This window comes from Scomber japonicus, chromosome 13 (genome assembly GCF_027409825.1).
Source record: "Scomber japonicus isolate fScoJap1 chromosome 13, fScoJap1.pri, whole genome shotgun sequence".
Taxonomy (NCBI): domain Eukaryota; kingdom Metazoa; phylum Chordata; class Actinopteri; order Scombriformes; family Scombridae; genus Scomber; species Scomber japonicus.
The window spans coordinates 25,747,840-25,765,123 of record NC_070590.1 but is presented as its reverse complement, the minus strand read 5'-3'; the positions used below and the strand labels follow the sequence as shown (position 1 = coordinate 25,765,123).

Sequence of the window (17,284 nt, the reverse complement as noted above, 5' to 3'; positions counted from 1 at the left end):
AGCCGCGGAGCTACTTTGATTTTTGAATGATTTCTTACTAAAACGGCAGCGAGTCGAGGTCAGCTACGTACAATAACGTTACCTAGCGGCGTCCACACCGAAACTTGCTCTTTTTCGACAAATTAGAAGCGCTTACAACTTTAGTTCACGTTTTTATTAGCCCAGTTTAATGTGGTCAACATAAAACTTACTTTGTGGTTAACCAGAACACACTTTTTAAGACATTTCCCAACAGGGAATAACTCCGGTCCAAGGTCAGTTTAGTTAGCTAGCATATCCGGCGAAACCGACTGGAAAATAAGATAACACCTTTTAGCTTCAATTACATTTCATGAGGGAAGTTGTTGGTAAAACGGTTACTATTATCCAATGTGGCATGTCTGCTACCACAAACGCCAGAAAAATAAAGAAAAACGCAAATATGACAGAAAATAAAGGTGAGCCGTTCATAAATAAAAGTTTGCCAACGCTATTTTCTGCATTAATATACACCTTTCCCCCAGTAACACCAGTAAAGTGACGGTGGTTTGGTTTACATCATGTGTAAGTTACCACATCAATTGCCTGCCTTGAGGTTAATTTCTATACCCAGGAGGAATGGGAATTAAAATGTACATCATTGTGTTTAAAGTGCCGACAGAAATGCGATGCCTTACATCTGGTTATATCTGTGTGATGTCTTTTTTATTTACCGTCTGGTGGGTAAAACAATAGCTTGATCCGCTTTTGAACCTGGAACTACAGGACTTCAAAGTGCTGCCTTTTCTGTCTGCCATCTGCCAACAGTGCTGACCACCCCTCAAATCCCCCCTCCTTCTGCCAAGTCTGAAATCCCATTCTATCAGATCAATCAAACCATGTATTTACTTATGTGGACCCTCCTGTAACGAAAGTTTAGACCTAGTGACCCTCAGCTAAGAGGGTTTTCTGTTGTTTGCTGATACTGGTAGATAGCAGTGTGGGCTGTGAAAGCTGTGATCACAGTAGTTAATTTAAAACCTGCACTGCTTTGCTCACGTAGAGTCAATGACTTAAAGGTGAAATTAAACAATTTGGCGGGGAACTTCCTCCTAGTTTGGTAACCCCCAATTTACTTTAAGTTTGGCTTTTTAAGTCGAAGAATCATTCAGCAAACAACACAGTTAATATGCCTTAATTGAAAAAAATCAAGTTGTTATTTTGGTTTTCATAACTGTGTTTTTGTTGCGACATCAAGGGCAATAAATGCAGAAACACTGCTTGGCTTTAGTAATTTATTGATAAAACAAATGATAATAATGTTGATGATAAGTACTAACTAAGCTTTAATTTCGTGTGAATGGGTGTGTCTGTGTAGTGCCCTGGAATTTACTCTGAAACTGACAGGTCCCTCCTCCAGCTCTAAACAATAATGTGCTACAGGATTGTCACTTGGTTTCAGTCAGTGAAATCTCTCACATGCCGTGGCAGTTATCGAAATATTTTTGTGAGATTTTGATGTGAAGCCACAGAGCCACAGTCGGGAGCGATGACATTCCACTCCGCTTATTAGTGAGAGATCTCGTGTAATAAAGAAGCGCTTTGTTTAGGATCTTCCAGCTCATCTTTTTTTCTGTGTGTGTGTGTGTGTGTGTGTGAAAGCTGGGGCACCTAGTGTACCATAAGGGTTAGATGGCATGTTTTTCAGCTGTCTCTTTTTTTGTCTCATGATTTACATTGTTGTGTACACTACTTTGGGCTCATTACCATGTTAATGGCAACATGGCCTCGTCATTTGGGCGCTGTTCCACTTCAGCAGACAAGAACAGTATCTGCCAGACTCATAACATTCTTTTGACATGGCTTAGAGATACACAATAATGTAACGTCTCTTTAATGGAAAAATAACAAGTGGAGTTTTTCTGCTCTGTTTTCTTTGTGCTATTTGTCAAAGAGGCACCGCTTGAAATGTGCCACAGAGGTTTAAAGTCCTTGAAATTACAGCCAATGTAAAGGAATTTGGAATGTGTAAAAGTTTTTCATCGACAAATTTTTTCAATACAGAATGTGGTTATTATCCTCATTTTGTTAAGTGTTAAGCTGGCGTTATCAGATGGGAGATGGCGTTATGAAGTTAGCATGAAATCATATGAGATGCAATCAGGAGGTGGTGTATTCATTTAGTGGCAATGTTCCTAAAATCTGTTGGGGAACTGATTGTGAGTACCCAGTTACAGGAGATGTTTAAAGCTTAAAATAATCAATACTTTCATTTCTTATTGCACAAAGCATAGTTGTACATCAGGGAGAATGTATTTTTAACAGGTCTCTCTTTTCTGTTGCTTGTGGTGAAGTTCTTTTTGATATGTCATTGTGATATCAGTCAATGTCACACACACACGTACACAACAGTAGTTCGGCTTACATTATTTTCAAGTTCTTTTGAATATAAAAAAGTTGACCCCAGTTAAAACATATGGGTATATTCTCACTGCTGTAGCCAGCTCCATTCCAACAAGTCAGTTTCCTAAATCTATTATCTAACAGCTTTCATGGGAAACACTACACTTATATCAGTCATGCTGTTGGTGACACCTCTTGATTTCTGTGCTACAGTACTGCTGCTCTGTCCACCTCCCCTCCACCCCTGGATGCTCGGGTCAAAAGTGAAGCCACTGACCTGGGACAAACAGGAGCCAGCAGAAACTGCGCAGGCGCAAAGTGCTGTTACCTGATAAGTGTAGAAACAAACGCCCTGGAAGGACTGGTTGCTTGGTTACCTTTTGAAAACAGACACGCATATACACTGATTGTACTTGTGTGTGTGCTCTGGTAGCCTCAGAAAGCTACCCTCCCCCTTGCCTGTGTGTGTGTGTATTATGTTGTCTTTCACTGCAGAAAAAATCCCTGTTGTTTTACACAGTAGCTGTTGCAGATGTTTTAAATATATCAATACAATTATTAGGTGATGGGGCCCATGAGGAAACAGTTACAAACAGATGGGTGGAAGCCTGAACGGCAACAACCTGAGCCTTTTCATTGGACACACACACACACGCACACACACACACACACACACACACACACACAGAGTAATGACTGGAGGTCACATTCACTTGTCATGACCCAGCAGTCCACTGCCACTACTCGCCTCCTGTTGCCAGAAACATGTTGCAGCCCCAACTTCACCTCCAACCAAGCAGCCACTCGCTCTGCCTGGAGCCCCCCGTCCTTGGAAATGAAGCAAGAACATGTAGAATCGGATTACACTCCGGGGACGCTGCTTTGTCCTCCACGATCTGATGATGGGGACGACCTCGCATGAATATTCACAGGCCCTCCACGTTAATATTTTAGCATGCCAGCGCCGTACAAGCTTCGTGCCAACTCCTGGTCACCTATATGGGAGTTGTGAAACGCTGATCCTGCCCGTACTTCGTCACATTACCCTAGCTCTCCCCTCTTTTTCCCTCCATTTCATGTCTGAATTAGTGAATGAACAAATTGCTGCCTGCTAGAGAATCAGTGGGGATGATTAATAGCAGTGGTTGTTCCTCAGTGCTTTTAATGGCCGTGCAGCCACTCTGTATTCAGAGCTCATACGTTCTTCACAGGTAGAGAGTAAAACTGCCCTCTGGGCTGCTGCCAAAGCATTCTCGTGGGAAGATATATTAGCAAGATTTTACTTGAAATCCACGGTCATAAAGTCGATGTTATATTGACAGATATCTCAAGTTTGTATGTCATCTGACCTCTATAATACTTTGGCCTCAGTATTGACCCACTGACAGGAGCAGCCTCTGGCGTAGCATGTAGAATGAATCATGTGCTGTGTTGTGGAACACTTTTGTCTAAATGACACAAATTAGTGGCTCATCAATTCATAAAGGTCACGCTTTAGTATGAATGTAGGACCGAGGGGACCACAGTATATTGATCAGCTTTCATGTTTGGTCCATTTGCTTGTTTAATTAACAACTATGTGAAAACAGAAGATCTGCCAAGAACCAACCAGTAAATCATTGGCATCTTTGTTGATGACTCACTTCAATGATTAATTATGGTTTGGTATTTTTAATTAGAATTGTAAACAGAATAGCATATAATTATATTGTCAGATGATAGATTGAAATATTCCATTGCCAGCCCTAGTTGTAACTATAATTCGTATTGGCAAAACTATACACACTTTGCAAGTGTTGCAAGGTTAACAGAACATTACGCAAAGTAAGCAAGCATCAATATGAGGTGAGAGAGGAACATTTTACTGATTAACCTGAAGTAACCTACTGTACATTCTGCTGGAGGAAAAGACCCACTAACTCAGATTTTGATTTTGCAACATGTCACTATTTTATTATAAGTGGAAGAATCAACTTTTTTTCCTACCAACTCAGATTTATTCCTTACATCACTGTACGAAAAACAGGGACACCTATGTAGTTGTTGTCATTCCTTCATTCCTTCAAAGATTAAACTGGGATTCATTCATCTTGGCTATTTAAATTTGTGTTTTGGAGTCTATGTGTTAATTTTTTCTGAAAGGCTTTAACATTTTCAGTATTGCATTGTAACGTTTTGGTGAGGAAACATTGGCTGTTTTAAGGACTAATGACTTTACTGTCATTTTACAAACTGTTCTATTCTTTGGTCATGTTTATAGAGCTGCAATGATTACTTGATGAGTTTCCAACTATTACTATTTGTTTCAAGTCATTTTTAAAAAAGAAGTCCAAACTCTCTAATTCCAGCTTCTCAAATGTGAATATTTTCTGGACACTTTAGTCTTCATTGATTATGATAATGAATATCATTTGGTTGTGACTGTTGTTGGTAGGAGAACAATACAAGACATTTAAGGTTGCATCAGTGGTCGATATTTTTCACCATTTTCTGAAAAAAACGAATCGATTAGTCAAGAAAGTTATCCACAGTATTATTGATCTTGAAAATAATCACTAGTTTCAGCTCTGCTTCAGTTCTTTCACTGATAGATTCATCATTGTATTGATAGTAGTTCAGAGGTGTCCAAACTATTCCATAAAGGGTCATGTGGCTGCGGGTTTTCACTTCAACCAAAGAGAAGCACACCAGGCTTGTCTCATTTAATCAGTCTTTGGACAGCTGATTGGTCAAATTGTGTGCTCTTGATTGGATGGAACAAAAACCTGCAGGCACATGGCCCTTTATGGAATAGTTTGGACATGACTGTAATAGGCAGACTAAACTACAGAGTGTGTGCTACCTCTGAAAGCTTTAGCATGACTGCTGAAACTCAGGAATTGTACAGAAGGAGAGAGACACAATCTTTTTTATCCATGTAACCCATCAGTTAAAACAAGGTCAGTGCAGCGCCGATTTTCCTCGCTCTCTTGAGTCCATCGGTCATCATCACAGTTAGGGCGATAAACAGCCCCAAAGCACATTCATCACTTAGCCACTTGATGCCCAGCTCCGCAGCGCCCACAACGCCCTCTGCTCCTAACGAGGAATAATGTGCTCTGTGACAAATAAGCTGTTCACTGTGACCATAGTAAAGATTTTCACATAGCTCAAAATAAATATCCCCAGAATCTCATATTCTTTTCTGTAGATAAATGGCACAGATGCAGAGAGGATGCTGCACACTAAGCAGGTGAAGGAGATTAGTAGGATTTTTTTTACACAACACTGTATAATTATTTGGAAAAAGGTGTTAGGGGAATTGATTAAAGTTTATGAGTGAGGTGTGTGCTATACTTAAAACACCATTTATGTATAAGAAAGGCTTTAAAGATGGCTCAGAATTATAATAAAAGAAATGTGAATGTTCCTCATTCTGCATTCATTTTAATATAATTGTCAATGTTTAGAAATGGTGGATGTGTTGTAACTTTGATCGGTTACCTAAACTCAGTAACCTTAAAATATGAGACGGAGAACAGAAGTCGTCGAACAGCCAACTGGGATCTTTATTGCAGATACTCGATACAAACAACAAGATAGACCACGAACGGCAAGATAGCAAAACAGCCCCGAGGCGCGCCCTTGCAGACCCTCTATACCGTTGATATCGTATGGTGTCGTGCGTCATTGTGTACGTGCACCAGGTCAAGTTGACCTGGCATGTTCAGGCTAATTCTCATTTCACTGGAACTCTATTCTTAAGTGTTGGTGGCCAAGATCTTCTGGAAATATCAGACATGGTGAAAAACAACTCCTTATTAGGAGTTTGGTGGAATAAACATAATGGCCTGTTGAGCAATGTTGAGCAATCTTACTTGACCTTTCGCCTCTATCTGGTGGTCTCCTTTTCTGATACACACAATGTAGGATTTGCCTCTACAGATGTCACACACTGATCTTCATTCTTCATTCATACTGTTTGTCCCTTATGTGTTTTTGTTAAGAGTGAATAGCCTATTACAACTAATATGGAATATTCAGCATTTAGGTCACTAAATGTCTGCTTCTTCTAGAATGTTTTCCCCTTATTTTTATGTATTCTGCTGTTTTTTGTATAATATTCTCCTGGCATCTGAGCTAGCCATCTCAGTGTGAGGATACATAGTGTGGCAGGCAAGTCCCCAGGGTGCTGCATCTGCAGGTGCTGGTGTGCAGTCTGCTCCTGCTTACCTGCTAGGTAGGTGTCAGCTCAGCTCTACACACACTTCAACCTCTGTTAGATGATCTGTTGTGCTACGTTAAAGAATTGGACTCAGTAGCGGTTTAGAAAAAATCACCTTATCATGACAATTTGTTCCAACAACAATCTTTTGTTGCTAGCTCCGACTTCCAACGGACACATCATTTTTTTTGAGATAAGCATTATATATTGTATTGTGTGTGTCACATTATCAGCTAATGTCCAGGCATTGTATTCGACAGAGCTGAATTGTGGGAAGATGATTGTATTTAGTGTCCTCTAGCAGTAAGCCCCCCACTCTCCCCGCTAAGAACATTACAGTTAATTGTGTGTCTAATCTTGAAAAATATTATCGCTCAGAAAAAAAGAAACAACATAAGCAGAAGGTGGGGTGAATATTTGGAGGAGGGAGGGGGAGGGGGTTAAGCAGCTGTTGAATGAGCCATTTTTAGCACCTCTATCTCATTGTAAAACATTACACATTGTCACCTGCGGATATGGTGGAAAAGGCAAATAAGTGTTGCCTGTAAAAAACCTCTTTCTTGATTCAGTCCCATTTGATTTTGCTGTCTGTAGTGCTGATGTTCAAGTCTTTATGTCTCAGTCTGATGTTTAATCGTCATGTCAAATTATATAGTTATGCTAATAATTCCTGTCACCATGCTCAAAATCCAAGTCAAGAACACTTTGGTTGCTTATTGTAGGTTTTAGAATTATATTAAAGCAGCTGTGTAGTGAAATTTGGAGATGCGGGCTGAATCTCGTTAGGAGCGTTTAAAGGAGCATTGATACAAAGCGACTCAGAATTAGACCCAGAAAATCCCATTTTCCTGTAACATTTGTTGCCTCATAATCAAGCTCATGATAAATGAATCCAAAAAGAGTGCAATGCAAATCCTCACAATGTGGAGTCTGGAAAGAGGTCAAATACCAAATGTAAATTTTTAATGTGAACCCAGACAGGCTGTGCAGCTGCATATACATCTGTGGTTTTTAAAACATTTTTTATAGGTTATCAAACATTGATTTTTAGTATATGTGCAGGCTGGAGCATTTTTATAAAGTGTCCCTAATCTGCTTTTGGAAATGTGAAAGACTTTGATGAAAGAGCATTACATGAGATTAGATTACATGAACCCTTTCCCCATGAGGAAACATGGTCATTGATGTAATAGAGAATGTCTATATCTAAAGTAATCCTATATATTAGTTTCTTAGGAAAATATAACCCTCTGATGTTGGGGTACTTTGAATATAATGAACATCTGAATGAGAAAATGTCTTTGAGCTCACCTACTATAATGAAATTGAATTCATAAGAAGGGGTAATGCAGTGTTCTCATTTTCAGAGTAGCCAGTCAGAGGCAGCTATTTTAAGGCAAGCTGGGAGAAGTCCAGAGATGGTACATTGTAGTATGAATTTGAACAGATCGTCACTACATTCAAATGACTTCCCTTTCCCGACTATGGCTTTACAACCAGGTGTCTGAAAGGAGCATGGCTGTCTGCCACCTATCCTCTCTCTCCTCCATTAGCATTCATTAAAACGGTCTTTTCCTCGTCCCTCCTGCCCGGGAAGTTAATACTCCCGGGTCGCTGTTGGATCTATAGGTATGGTGACCGGCACATCTGCTAGGGTTGGGGTATGGATGAGGCTTAGCACATGAACCACAGCAAGGTCAGCAAGCCAACAACAGACATTTAATTACTGTAGTGCATCTCGCCGCCATGCGAGGAAATCGGCATCTGGCCCAGTCGCCCTCCAGAGAGATGAGATTGAACTGAAAATAGCTTTGTGACTGACTGCTTTTTACGATGGTCAGAATGCACATTACTGCACGAGCTTAATCACAAGTGCTACTGGTTTTTTTCAATAAGCGGGCACAAAGCGTCCGCCAGGCTGCAGTTGTTGTTGCTGGTAGATTCCCAAGGAACCAGTTGTTAAGTGTCTTAATGGAGTCCATGTATAATTCATGGGAACACACAGAGCTGCTGACTGGCTGACTGGCTGGCTTTCTCTTAGTGGCCAATAATTGGAAGAGTAAACCCCCTACCCCATCTAAAGACACTCACAGCATCCAACTCCTTTCACAAGGTGCAGGAGCGTCGACTGCATTTTATCCATCCCTCTGAGACAAGATGATATCAACAGAGATGATTTATCAGCAGCAGCAAGTGCTTTAACACAACTCTGCAACTGCAGTTTTAGCTTAATGACCTGTAGACACAACTGCCTACAATGTCACCCTGCGCTTTATCTACTAATGACTCTCTTTATCTCTAACCTTTATTAATCAGCCATTAACATGCGTTTGGGTAACATTATAACATCCCAAGAGCTTTAGAGACCTTGTTAAAAATAAATGTAAATTGTGTTTGGACATGAAAAGTCTCTGAAAACAGACCTACGGGGACAGATACAGCAAGGCAGCGTAAAGATGCATTAATCAAGATGGCAGGTAAGTCTTGAACACCTAAATATCAAAACAACACATCGACTGTCAGGTTTCTTTGCCAGCTCAGTGTTTTTCAGTGTTTTCTCTATCAGCATTCAGCAATTTTTAACCCGCATGAACATAAAAACCTGTTTATATTTTCATGTCTGTGCTTCAGTCACTTTCACTGAGATTATGTGGCTTGTCGGTCTGATCCAGGATGCCATATAAGCAGCATCGGGCTGTCAGTTTAGACTGCTCAGGCCTTTTTTAAGATGGCATTAGAGCCATCAGGGAGTTGAATTGTACGGTAGGTTTCAGGCAGAAGCACTTTACTACATCCACTAAACACTCGGCAGCTAGGTGACCTTCCAGAATCTTCTACAAGTCAAGATGTTAGTACGTGCCGCTTTCTTTCACTTCTTGCCAGATATGTTAAAAGAAAAAGATAGTGAGTGTGTGAAGGTGCAGTATGAATTATTGGAGTTTCCACTATTAGCAATTAACTAAAGGAACATTTTTACATGAACTGATGTATTGTTTCTACTATCAACAAACTGGATGTTCTTGTTCATCCTGAAAAACAGCATTCCCATTGCCTTTCCAAAGACTATGGTGGCTAATCAGTCACAAAGTACAGCAGTATTAAAGAACTAATTGACTCACTTAGTGGTAAGGAATACAGCATATTACAAACATTATAATACAACCTGTTAACAAGGCACTGGCATTTATTTGTTTCTTGTAGTTTTCATTAAACCAGAAATTGATGATGAAACACATCTCGTGTTTGCTTTTAACTCGAGTGGTTTGGCTCCTCTATAGCATCCCAAGTATCAGCTTTACTTTGATGTGTATTAGAAAATAGCACAGCTGCTGCTCTTTGATTTAGAAGCAATTTCATGCTCTGGAGTCCGATTTAATGTGGGAGTAATGTATATATATGACGATATGCGCTGTGTTTAATGTTTTCTAAAGGAGTTTGTGTCCTGCTTGTTCTCCAAGATTGTTTTTTTTTTTTTTTTTTTTTCACTGATGCCTGGCTTGTTGAGATGTATCTATAATTAGCCTACGAATGGCTATCAGGGACAAAATAACAAACTGTTGGCTCTCTGCAGCGCACAAACGCAACCCAGAGAATCTCCTAAAATCAGAGCTGTGCATCTTTAATGGGCTTACTGCATTTATCTCCGCCGTCCAGACTCTCCGCTCTTCTTTATGTGTTTGACAAGCCTCATCTCATGCACAGTTAAAGAACACAACACAGAGAATAAATACCGTCATACTGTGTCACAGTCAAAAATGATAGGATTGCCCCTTTGTGCGGGATGCTTAAACTAGCGCTGTAGAGTTATTTTTAACATTCCCAATTGCATCTTGTCACTTAATGTTGCGTTTTAGACCAGAGCGGCCGTTTTGAGCTTCCTCCTCATGTCTGGGACTGAGAGTGTGAGCTGGAGGCACGAATAAACCCAGTGGTCTCAGTTAAGCTGTAACAACAACTGACAGTCTTTGCCTGTGGCTTCCTACAGGGCTCAGCACTCAGGTGCGTCGGCTACACCTGCCTTAAAGAACCTCTCAGCGAGTAGAGACTCCAGCCTTGAAAACATCAGGGCTTTTTTTTGTTTCTTTTTCACCGCCTGTGCAGAGATATGGGGGGAAAAAAGACAGGAAAGAAAAAGGATTATCTATCTTGTTATCTTTTAACAGCAGTCTTATCTTGATGTCCTGCTGTGGTGCCCCCCCCCCCCCCCCCCCCGTACACTGAGGACAGGAAGGGACTGTCTGTGTTGTTACACTTTCACAAAGACCTCATCCTGGTTGGTCGGGAGTGCTTTGGACAGGATGAGAGGGGTTTAGAGAGAAGTGATGCCATAAATGCATTTGAAAAGGAATTGATGTTTTAGCAGTTATTACAAAAGTACTTTGTCAATAGGCCATTTCTGCCCCAGTCCTCGGGGAGCTTTCAGCAGCAGTCAGATATATTTTCAATGAAACGCATCGAGTTAGCACTGTAGCTTGTGACAGGACATTCAGGGCATAAAATGCATACTGTATAGGACTGTGTATTTTCTACCCATGTCCAGAATACCACCATCATGCAATGTCCTGAAGGCAGAGGGCCTAATTTTAGACCAGGACCCAGAGGAACCGGCGTGAGCAAGACAGACTCATTGACTGCCTCCGAGCCAATCCAGCTGACAGGCATACATGCTTCTGCAACACATGGAAAATAGGTTACTGTGTAAAAATGAATCCAGCATAGACACTGGTAATCTCTTAATCTGTAAAAACTGGCATCCTACACAAAACATGAGAAAATCTGCCGTAACCGAGGCAACTCAATCACTTCATTGTCATTTTTGAGTATAGTCAAGTATAGTCAGATTCAAGGGAAATGCATGTTAGTTAAGATAGAATACTTTTTCATTGTTTGTTTTATAGAGTTTTATAGTTCATATAGAGTTTGTTGTGAACTTCCAATAGTGGTCAGACTGTTATTTTAAAATGTGCACTACTTCATTTGAGGAAACAAGGGAGGAACCCTGGAATTCATTGGGAGGCATTCTTGTTTGAATTCTTGATATTTCTTACATGTGTCAGAACTTTCTGCAGTCTGGCCCCAAATCTTAATCCTTTTAGTGGTTTGGCGATGAGCCATTAGTCTTTACCTCTCCATATATGTTTACTTAACATATGTGGTGTGTATGTGAGACTGGATTTACCTCCTCATCCCCTTTTTTAAGTCCTCAGTTGACTGAGCCAACATGTCAGTGATTTGGTTCAGATCGTATGAGGATGTAGTTTCTTATTGCTGAACAAGGCAAATCAGACTGAACTTGCTCTGGTCCTTCTCACAATCCCCCATTTATTGATGTAGCGAGTCCACCTCATCTCGCCCACTTCAGGCCGAGCAGATGAAACTGCTGAGCTCTGGAAATTCCAGAAACATGAAACTGTTTCCCCATCTGTAGAGTTTTACTCTTTCATTAAATTCCACCACTAATAACATTGAAAATCTTATTAGGCTTGCTAGGATCTCAAGAAAGGACTTTTAATCCCTAATTGAGCCCTGTGTTTCAAGGGGAGTGATCCCGTTTGATATTTACGCTCTGTTGCTTTAAGCTGACTACTTGTGTGTTCACCTCTGTTATAATTGAGCACAATCATGAGAAACCTCAGTTTGCTTCTCTATCCTCCTACATTCTGTTTGTCTTCTGCATTGTGAAATTTGAGTTTGTGTGTTCACTCAAACCTACATCTGCACCATCTCTCCAACTTGTCCTATCCCACAGTGAAAGCCACTCTGTGAGTCCATCAACAGTCTGAATGAAGTAGCTGCACTCGTGCACTTGTGTGTGAGTGTTTGATCAGCAATGCTGCCTCCTGATCACAGTTGGCATTGTGCCCTGGGGCCCGGACAAAAGCTGGGTCTGGGGCGCCGGCAGGGGCCTGGTCTGTATCAGACACTTTATTTGTTTTGGGGGATGGGGGATTGGATAGGCGGAGGCATGGCTGCCTCCCCCCACTGTGCATAGAAACTCCTGTGTCAGGAGAGAGATACCCCGTGACTACACCCCACTAAGACATGTGGCTTTCATTGTTTTAGTTCATAGTAACCTGTTTGAAGTTTAGAATACAGATACCTACATTTAATAAACATGGTTTCTTTCAACAGCCTAATCCAATCCTCTTCCTTTAGTTTTTCTGTTCCATCATAGAAAGAAAAAAATATTTTCTTGTGAAAATGTAAATGATCATCCTGAAGCTTCACTTTCTATATCCTGGTGCTTATGTTGTGATTGGAGAGAATAAAAACCATTGAGGCTTTCAGAGATTCATTTCACCACTTCAACATGTGTCTCCAATCCTCTATGCTTAGTATGCAAATGAAAACTTTTTTTGGGCAGTTTTGATTCTGTCAGGTCAGCTAGACTGAAAGCAGGTCTAATGTGCATGTTAGAAGATAGGTTAAAATCATGTACATAATATGCCAATCACACTTAATGTGTCCTGGCATCTTGGGCGGATTAGATAGCTGTCCAGACTATAAAAAGCTAATGTTAAATGCATCAAGAAGTCATTTAAGACTGACTGAAATCCAATTTGGAACTGGTTTGAGACGCTTTCTCGTCAGACGTTAGAAAGGTGTAAATGTCTCTCCGAGATGCATACCTAATCTTTACTCCTCTTAAGTGTACCTGCGTCAGTAAGCACTCTGTGGAAGTAGCCTCCACAGGATCTGTCCCCTGTGATAATGGTTGCTGAAGACACACATAAATCATCTGTTGTGCTCTCTGTTACATGAGACAGGGAGAAAAGCGGCTCCAGTGATTTCAACACATACAGTCATACAGAAAGCACTCTAAGCTGTTGAAACATTTATCTGATCACTGATCAGTTCCACTGCTGAATAGTGTGTGTGGGTGAGAGCATTGATCTGTATGGGTGAAGGAGAGGTAAGAATGAGACGTTACATTACATTACTATTATTAATCATGTGTTGATGGTAGTTTATGGGTAGTTATTGATTTAACCAAGCTATTCCTAATTCATTGGCATTACCACCACCCTCCGAACTAGAATGGGACCATCCCTTATTTGTATGAATCGTCAGAAAACTGACAGAGTGCAAATTGTGTCTTAGAGGCTCTCATATGTTGATAGCAAATGTAACAAAGGTGTTATTGCTTCTGTTTGGCCAACAAATATGTGACTGCAGTCTTGGTCCTCTGTTTTCACTTTCACCCACACTTTCCCCATGAAAGCCTGGCTGATGGTTGATTTAAAACCTTTATATGGTCCACCAGCCCACCTCGCCCTGGAATGGCTTGTTTGAGGATTAAGTGGCAACTTGGATTGAAACTAGCCTAAATGGCTCATCCCTCCAGTGTTGTGGTCCATAAGCTATGATAAGCTCTATGTATGTATGTGTGTGTGTTTGTGATGTACACTGCTGTTTTGTACCACTGTGATCAAGTCATGCATACTGCTTTCACGTCTTCTCTAATTGCTTGCAGGATTTTCTTTTTTTTTTTTTTTTTTTTTTTGCCAGGACATGATTTTGTAATTACTCCTCTGACAACTCTAAGTAAAGAAAACACTCCAGCTGTTAAATGTTTCTACCTGCTGTGTCCCCGCTACATCTCTATAGACAGCCATTTCTAACAAACGAGGCACACCAATGTATCTCTGAGGCACTTCAAATTCATCACTTTCATGTTCCCTCATGTTGCCTCTTTTCCTTTTTAATTTCCTCCTCATGTGACTGTATTGGCACATCGCTGCCGTTTCCCACGAGGATGTTATCAGCAGGCTATCTGTGCTGCTCCACAGACTGGCGACTAGCCTATCAGCTTTACGGCACAGCCAGCCCCCCCCCCCCGCTATTGTCACCAGTTCACTATGTCCCTGGGCTTTGACGAATCCCAAAGGACACAGGCCTTTTTATATGTTTGTGTGTGTGTTTCCACAGGTCTCAAAGACACCAGAGACACTGGGTGTTCTTATCTGACTCTTCAGGGTGCTTTTAGATAAATTTACTCTCCTCTCACTGAGATTGAGGGGGGGGGGGTGTATGGATGTCAGGTTTCTTTTAGTGGATTGAGTCTAGATTTAGGACAGTACTTGGTAGCAGAGAAGTTAGATAAGCTGCAGATGCTTAAATCCACTGTCCTACAACCTTGTAAGATGGTAATACAAATCCCAAAGCTATGACTTAAGAGTTCCTGTGATGAAGACTACCGTTTTGATTAACTGACCATTAAGGAACGAGCCAGTGGGAATTTGCCCTTCCTAGCCCTGTAGTTCCTTTATTCCCTCAGTTGTTAAGAGACATCACTTTTTACCAACCTGATGGTGGAATTTCAAATCTAATATAAATGTATATGAAACTTGATAAAGTTGCCCTCTTTGACGATTTTCCAATATAGCAGCTGCAGGGGAGCCATTAATTGTTTTATTTTATATACAAAAAAACAGGATTATTGGTAAGCTCAGGCTTTCGTGAATTAAGTAATTAAATCAGAATTATTGTCACTGTCGATGTACACAAGCAGCAAATTGGCTGCTGTGGGTATTCATAGCAGTGGCATTAACCGCATCCCCCATAGGCCCATCTAAAAGCTGTCAAATGCTCAGGCGGCAGAGTGAAGTGCCTGTCATTCGTCACCCCTTCATCATTTAATGTTCAATTATGTCAAAACAGCCTTTAGGTCACACTCACTGGGAATTGATGGCAGCTCTGTGTGGCAAGTGGAGGTTTCGGCTGCATTACAGCACAATCAGTATGGTTCAACAGCCCCAGCCCCTCTGCAACACTAAATAAACCACAGCCAAGCTCACTCTCAGGGCACCCACATCAGCTTCAAATTCAATGGTTCCAGCGGGGGGCACTGGGGCGAGCACTCACAGGCTTCTTTCTGAGCAGCAACCAAGTTATGAAGTTATCCTCCGCCACGGCAGAGATAATTGATGTTCTTCGGCACGGTCACAGGGGATTGGCTTGACTGTTTGTGATGGGGAGAGTGTCTGCGCCGTTTAATTTGCTCATTCCAGAGCCCCCCAGACTGCAAATTTACTATAATGAATCACTAATGTTCATCCCACCGTCATTGCCTATTCGGGGAAAATGTTCCACGCTCTTCAAAGACTTATTTTCAAAGGTTATAGTTTTGTCCTTTATGATTGAGATGCTTTCCTCTCACTCAGTTAAAATGAATACGTGATTTCTAAGGTTGTTTACTCAGTGTGTGTTTGTGCATGCATTTGTGTTTTTCAAGGAGCCCTAAACTGAAAATATTTCCACTCGCAGTGTTGATTATGAGAAAAAGATGTGAGCTCATACACTCACTCACACTCCTACATTCCATTTTTATTCCTGCCACACTCACTTTGTTGAAATAGTTAAGATTAGATGGAAATACCAGGAACTGTCAATGCCACTGAGACCAAAGGCTGGTGTAACTGCATTAAGAGAATGTAACAACCTTGAACAAAGTAAACGGAAGTAAATCCTAGCTCGTTATTCACGTCTTTCACCTGGTCTGTTGTTACCTTGTGAGCCTAAAATAGCTGCTGCTTTTATCTCCCCATGGTAAGACTTGGCTTTTCAGACTTTACTCCCACCCAATGTTGCTTTAAAGTCAGAGGTTGGTGAAAGAAGCTTATGATCCTCTGTGGCCTCTGCCAAGACTCTGAGGGTCTTTAGCTTGGCTAGTGCAAGGGTCAAGAGAGGTTAGCTTGTCAAACTGGCTCCTGGTTTCAGGGTTTACTGCTGTCTGCTCGAAGCTGCTCCTTACACCAAACAGCTTAACCTCATGTCTGTCTAGACACTACTGCGTAACACAGTGTCCATGCTCAGAGATCTACTGTATGGACATGTCACTAATCTTGAAATTCATTTTTTAAAATAGGGGGGAATTCCCCCCTTAAATGCTTCATATAGGGGGGATTTTACTTTGTTGGGCGGGACTATAGGTCGTACCTTGTCCTATTCTTACAGCAGATTGTATTTTGTCACTTTCCTTCAATTTAAGGTATTCTCTGAATTATATTATATAGTAATTAGTTATTTAGTAAATCCTTTAGTAGTTTTATTCTCTGAACTACAGTCACCTGCAACTTCATTAGGAACACATGCGCAATATAATTCAATCCAATACAACAGCTCTGCTATAAGAGTTTATACATTTTCAGTTTTTGTTGACATTGTCAAAGAAGTGATAATTCTACTTTGTTTATTACTGAGGTTAAACTAAGTGATGGTGGTGTACCTTCTCATGTATGTTAATGGAGTGGACAAAATATTAGGAACACCTTTCAATATAATGCACCCTAATACACCACAATCACTCAATAATGAACATAAAGCAGAATTTTCACCTTCTTGTCAAAAAATGTATAAACTTGATAAATGTAGAATTTATAGCAGAGCTGCTGTATTGGATTAAATTAGATTACAAGCCAGTGATTCTATCTTATATAGTTAACTTATGATCTGAACTATATTTTATAGTAATTACAAGTTATATAGTATATACAGTTAAGTAGTTATATTCAGCTTCAGTAGCGTCATGTTTTTGTTGAATCTGCCTCTCTCTCTCTCTGTCTTTAGGTCTGTTAAGTAAGAAACATCTGAGTGACTTAAAATTGACGTTTTGTAACATCAGCTGATAAAACGCGCAGCACCGCAGCATTTTACACATTGCCCCGCTAATATCACCTGTTTAGTTGGAGCCGTTCATATACTCTGAGTCTGTTAGCC

At 40.7% G+C, this 17,284-nt stretch overlaps 1 protein-coding gene across 1 annotated transcript in view; it reads left to right on the top strand.

Moving 5' to 3' along the window:
* The window catches only part of cxadr (CXADR Ig-like cell adhesion molecule), a 40,380-nt gene that overhangs the window by 183 nt on the left and 22,913 nt on the right, over positions 1-17,284 (top strand). The window lies entirely within an intron of this gene.